Here is a 6,885-nt window from a genome sequence, read left to right on the forward strand (position 1 = left end):
GTTTTAGAACTGTGCTTTGTAGCAGCAGGAGTTAGCTGGCCCTTCTTCCCTGGGTTGACATAGTTTCAGCCCAAATCCCAGTCCCTGGTCATTTTCTTTCTTTCTTCTTTTTTTTTTTTTTTTTTTTTTTTTTTGGTTTTTCAAGACAGGGTTTCTCTGTGTAGCTTTGCGCCTTTCCTGGAACTCACTTGGTAGTCCAGGCTGGCCTCGAACTCACAGAGATCCGTCTGCCTCTGCCTCCCGAGTGCTAGGATTAAAAGCGTGCGCCACCACCGCCCAGCATCCCTGGTCATTTTCATTGGTCCATTCATGTTTCTGTGAGCCCATAAGGGAAATACTTTATCCTAAAGTTATTTTTTACTGGGGTTCAACTCAGGGGAAGTGTTTTCTGTACTTACTCCCAGGAGTAACTGTTACCTAGCAGTTACCCTTGTGTGCAGACCAATATCTACATAATAACATAAATGGGATCCTTTATAGGCACCATGGTGTCAGCTGCTTTGACATGTGTCCTGGACACATTTTCCTGCAGCAACACACACGGGTTTCATGACATTTTTCAAGATGAGGTTTATGGACATGTTGACAGTAGGCCTCCTCACTGACATCCAGCTGGGAGCCTGGCCCGGCTGGGCACTTAGCGGATGGCACCAATGACTGGTTTGGAATTAGAGCTGGGGGTGGAGGGCTGGGGGTCCACCCACTCAGGCATGCTGCAGGGACTGCCCCAGCTGCTCTCCATGCTTTGCTAGCTCCTGACACTTTCTCATTTTCCGTCTCATTGATTACAGGCCCCAAGTGACAGGGTGGGGGTGGGGAGAATAGGGAAGAGGTCCTAATGATCACCCCGTGAACAGCTTTAATCTGCTGTCGCCTGAGATGCCGGGTACAGGAGAGGGAGCCGAATGCTCAGGACATGAAGAGACCGTGTATCCAGACTGGCTACCAGTTGAGGGTCTGAAAGGACTCACTGAAGTCTTCTGCCTGTGACCTGGGTGATGGTGGGACAGGAACACAGCCCAGCCTCCTGTCCCACCCCAGACTCTTAAAGCGCTGGCCTGTGCTCCAGCCACCTGCTGCCCCTAGACCCTGGGCTCTGGGTCCGCTTCTGCTATCACCTTCTGCAAATCCTGGTCACCTCCCTGCATTTCAGCTTCCCCAGTGGTAACAAGGAGTCCGTGACACTGTGGGTTTAGACATGCCTGGTATGTGAAGGAGGGTATGCACAAAAGGTTAATAGCTTTGGGGTAAAACCCAGGCAGCAGGAATAAGGTGACCTGGCTCCCTGGCAGAGACAGGAACCAGCTGTATTGATTTTGTGCTCTGTGCAGAAGGCTGAAGTAAGTAGTAGTATTTGCATGTTACAGACAGGGAAACTGAGGCTGGTCTCACAACTCAGTGGCCGTCAGAGTTGAGCTTTAAACTTTGCTTTGGCTGCCCGGAGCCGGGGGCCCTATTTCCTCTGCCTCTCTATTCTCCTTCAGTCAACAGCTGGGCCGTGAATAGGGAAGCCAGTCTCCAGACATTCTCAGCTGGGCGGTGTGGCACACACCTTTAATCCCAGTGTGTGTGTGTGGGGGGGGGGGGGGGTTTACCCACCAACCCCACAGTTCCCCAGAGTTTTCTTGAGTGTGAGCAGGAAATATTAGAAGGATTTAGAATAGAAAATACAGGATAGCCTCAAGAGGGCCGGCTACCTATTGCAACGGCCCGACTATCTCTGCCCCAGGGTATTTATAGAGACACCAAGGGGTGGAGCAAAAGACACCCCCCCCCCCCCAGCACAGCCAAGTGAAGACCATCTCAGACACCTGCACTCAAGCTCGTGGTCCTAATCATCCTCTATGCAGACCTGCTGGGTAAAGCCATGAGGAACCCGAGAACGAGCTCCCACATCCCAGCACTCGGGAGGCAGAGGCAGGCAGAGTCCTGTGAGTTTGAGGCCAGCCTGGTCTACAGAGTGAGCTCCAGGGCAGCCAGGGCTACACGGAGGAACCTTGTCTCAAATGGAAGAAAGGAAACCCCCCCAGAGCATTATTTCTCAGTCATCCATTGGCACTCCCTCCCCAGGGAGCCCGGGAAACCCTTATCTGCAGAGCTGCAATTGCCTCTTTTTATTGTTCCAGCCTACTTGCTTATCTGGAAGCCCCTTCCTCTAGGTACCGTCTCTGCTGATAAACTACCCGACGGCTGATGAAAAGGTGAGGTGAGGGGGTGGGTGGGAGAGGCTAGTAAGAACACAGGCTGGAGGAGGGCCTGCCCGTCCATCAGAATCCGGGCGTCCCTGGGCAGCTGAGTGACGGAGGAAGACCTGCCAGCCAGGGAGGGGCGAGGAGAGCTGAAGCCTAGCAGGGGTGAGGGGGACAGGCAGGGAGCCGGGCTTGTCTTGTGACAGTGCGGCTGAAGTCTTCAAAAGAAAGGCTGGAGATGCAGGGCGGGAGGCTGTGGGGTCTGAAAGGCTCGTGTCTCAGGTTGGAGCAGCGCCCCCCTGCGGCTGGTGCTATGGCAGCAGCCGGGTCGCCGGGGTAGAAGGGACTCTCAGGACCAAGTGGGATGGATTGATGGGAGGAGAACCCAAAACGCTGCTGCCCCAGTTCCCAGCAGGTCCGCTTACCTCTCCCGCCTCCGGTGTCACTTCTTAGGAGAGTGACCCTTCGTTCTCAGCTCTCCAGCCTCCCTGTCCCCGCCCGAGCCCCCAGTCCGCCCCATCACCCCGCTTTCCAAAGGGTACTGAGAAAATGCAGGCGGGGCTGGGGCCAAGCCTGGGCTACAGATGTCTTTGTGGTCGCCCAGGATCCCACAGACAAATGGATCCTGTTGACGAGAGGAAGTGTGTGGGGAAGTTACGGGAAGGGAGGGACTTGGGGTACAGCTGAGGGCGCCCGTGCCTCTCCGGTAGACAAACAGCGGTCTGGCTGGGGAATTTCTCTGAGGACCTTCCCAAACAGCCCTAACACTTAGTCCCATTCTGTTTCCTTAAGCCCAACAATTAGGCACCAAATTTAAAAGGGCAGTGGCGCACGCCTTTAATCCCAGCCCTCCTCCCTCAGGAGGAAGAGACAGGCGGATCTCTGAGTTCGAGGCCAGCCTGGTCTACACAGTGAGATCCAGGACAGGCACCAAAACTACATGGAGAAACCCTGTCTCGAAACACCTCCCCCCCAAAAAAAAGAGAAGAAAAAAGAGGGGGGGGGTCGCTGTGGCCCAAAACAGGGAGAAACATACGGGACCAAACCCAGGCAAGAAAGTGCAGCGAAGCTCCCTGAGCAAGCAGCTTTAAAACCCACAGCAGCAAATTGACGTTTCCCTGACAATACAGTGCTGGAGATCGCCCTGCTTCCTCCTCCTCCCCCTACTTCCTGGACCAGGTCTGGACCACTCAAGACTACCGGGAGGTGATGGTGGGGAGGCTGCCCTGTGTGGCACTGCCCTTGAAGGAAGCTCCCAGTCTGGCTCCTAGCAAATACTCAGCAGGACGGCTGGTGAAGGAACGGACAGAAGGAGCCTTTGGCCCATCTCCAGCGGTCAGGATACCCAGCCAATCAGCGTCCCCTTCATCCCCATCTCCCACCGCTGAGCCAATAAGCCACTTTCTTGCATGCTGACCACACCCACACCACTCTCTAGGAGGCAGTCATTTACCTAAGACCCTCCATAGTGGGTGACATGCTTTTCCTTAGGCCTATCCTGGACCCTGCTTCCCCTTGACAGTGGTCTAGTGACTAATAAATCTTGGGTTTACTGCCGTTCTCCCAGCCTTTCTGAGACAATGTGAGGCTGCTGAGGTTCCTATACTTCTTTTATCTTGGTCTAATTAATGTCAGCTTCTAAACCAGGCCCTCAGCAACCAGGTGAGGCTCGGTACCCACCTTCCCACCACAAAACCTGAACTGGCGACAAACAGTTCAGCCCTCACTCCTGGCCTATACCGGGATCTGATGCCATACCGGGATCTGATGCCATACCGGGATCTGATGCCACTTCTTCCCCAGCCACACTGGGGGCCACCTCTTGCAAGGCTTTCTTCTCAGGTATTTTCCCACTCTTTAAGATTCAGACTTTAGCCAGGTGGTGGTGGTGGTGGTGGTGGTGGTGGTGGTGGTGGTGCATGCCTTTAATCCCAGCACTTGGGAGGCAGAGGCAGGAGGATCTCTGTGAGTTCCAGGACAGCCAACGCTACACAGAGAAACCCTGTCTCAAAAAACAAAACCAACAGACTACATGAACTGGGGATTGAACTTGGGTCCTCGTGTTTCAAGACAAGCACTTTTCTGTCTGAGGTATCTTCCCAGCCCCATCCATGCCATTTCTTTAAAAAAAAAATTATTTTTAAGTATGTGTGTGGGGTGTGTGTGTGTGTGTGTGTGTGTGTGTGTGTCTGAATGTGTGGGGGACCCTGGACAATCCCCTGGGGCTGGAATTACAGGCAGTTGTGAACTGCCTTAGATGGGTACTGGGAATCAAACTCTGGTCCTCTGGAAGAGTAATGTATACTCTTAACCACCGAACAATGACCAGCTCCACATGTTTTATTTTAAATTGTGCATATGCATCTGTGCACATAAGTGCAGAATGCCCACAGAGGCCAAAGGCATTGGCTCCACCTGGAGCTGGTGTTACCAGCAGTTGTGAGCCACCCAGCATAAATGCTGGGAACCAAACTGAGGAATCACTGTAAGAGCAGTGGTCTTAACCACTGAGCCACCCCTCCAATGCCACCTGGCCATATCTTTTTTAAACGTTTTTTATTATGCCAGGTATGGTAGCGTACACCTTTAATCACAGCAGTAGGAGGCAGAGGCAGGCGTATCTCTGTAAGTTCTAGGCCAGCTAGAGCTACCATGAGTCCCTGTTGAAAAAAAAAAAAAAATTTTATTTATGTGTACACGGATTTTGCCTGCATGTATGGCTGTGCATCATATGCCTGCAGTGCCTGTGGAGGCCACACACACACACACACACACACACACACACACACACACGCGCGCACACGCACACGCACACACACGCACACGCACGCACACGAGTTAAGAACAGTTGGCTGCCACGATCGAACCCTTTGCAAGGCCACCAGTATTTGTAAGCCGTCTTTCCCAGCCCCTGGTTGTTGTTGTTTTTTTTATTGAGACAGGGTCTCACTATGTAGCCCTGGCTGGCCTGGAACTCCTTATGTAGACCAGGCTGACCTCAGAGAGATCCACTTGCCTGTCTCCCAAGTGCTGGGATTGGAGGTGTGACCATTATACCTGGGGACTTTAGGTGGAACCAAAGGCCTTGAACTCATGATCCTCCTGCCTTCGCTGCTTAGCTAACAGACCAGCCTGTACCACAGCCAGCACCTGCCCAGTTTCTTAACCCAGACCACCTTCGCTTCCCATCTAAGCTTCCTGCAAGCTCCTGACTGATCTCCCTGCCAGTGGGGCCCTGTCTCCATCTCTTCCGGGAGCTGTCACCAGGCTACCCACAAAGCTCAGCTCCTTTGCCTTCACTGTGTCCCCTCCCACCAGCCAATGCCCCTGCCATTTCTGGGACAACGGTACAGGGTCAGATTCCTGCCAGTTCTGTGGGAAACCTCCAACTGCTCTTCACAGCTCTCCGGCACCGACAATGCCTAGTGGTCCGCTGGGGGTGGGATGCAGAGCACCACAGGGCTACTTTCAGGCCATTTTCTGAACTAAAAATTGTGAGGAGTTGGAACTGACAGGTGTCGTCTAAGGGGATGGGTAGATTTGAAGGATTCATCCAAAATACCTAAAGAAACAGCGTCTGCAAAATGCTTAAGTCAGCACCTGATGCAGAAGAGCTGTTACCTGAAGATACAGGTCAAATGCCTTCAGTATTGAGGTCAGGAAATTGACTTCTGGCAGTTGATGAGAACCACGTGGCACACTCAAGGTGGCTTCTCCGTGGATGGAGAAAAGGCCCAGTCAGACATGGCGGGTTTTATTAAAACATTGTCTTCGCTAATAGCTGCTTTCATTTTGTTTCCCAGTATAATAAGAGCTAACTTCTGGCTGTAGGGGAGTTTATTCAATTTAGAGCTGTGTTATGATTAGGAGAGCCAAAGCAAGCAGGGCAGGAACACCTCCCACCACTTAGCAACTGAGGAGAATGTGCATGCCACTTGGCAGCGAGCACTGCTTCCACGCAGGGACGACTCCAAGTTCTGCAAGAATCCGTGGCGGTGTGATGGGTCTCCAGTCTTACACTTGAGCACAGCGAGGTACTGCAGAGGAAAGCTACCCATGCTTTCACTTTGCACCCATCCAGCCCACCCCCAGTTCCAGGGGGGTGGGTTTTTTTTTATTTTTTTATTTTTGTTTTTTTGTTTTTCACAGAGATCCACCTGCCTCTGCCTCGCGAGTGCTGGGATTAAAGGCGTGCACCACCACCGCCCGGTTTAGACCCATTTCTTTCAGAACTGATAGACAAATCTCACAGCATGCTGTGGTATTTCAACTACCACCAGGCAGCAACCCTTTGCCAAGCCTGGCTCACCTCTTCATGGCAGATCGTTTTTTCACAGCTCTGCCAGGCTGTAGCCTACCTAAAGACTTTCACCCAGCTCCAGGCCTGCCCACCAGGCCTTTGTGAGTCTTGATCTCTGCAAACTGGTTCCATCTACTTGATTTATGTGGCCTGTCTCTCCCGGCTTTGGATGTCCTTAATGCCAGAAGTGACCTGCTCCTTTCTAATGGAAAGAGGCATTTGAAATCAAGCAGGCTGTGATCAGTCTCCCCAACTACCCACCAACTTCTCTGAGCCAGTTTGCACATTGGAAAACGTGGCTGCAAGGCTGTTAAGATGAAAGGAAAATATGCATAAAGTTTCTGTTTGCACCACTTTCAAGAGGGTGATTCTTCTCACGTTGCTGCAAAGTGCTAA

The sequence above is a fragment of the Peromyscus eremicus genome, chromosome 22 (genome assembly GCF_949786415.1).
Source record: "Peromyscus eremicus chromosome 22, PerEre_H2_v1, whole genome shotgun sequence".
NCBI classification, from domain to species: domain Eukaryota; kingdom Metazoa; phylum Chordata; class Mammalia; order Rodentia; family Cricetidae; genus Peromyscus; species Peromyscus eremicus.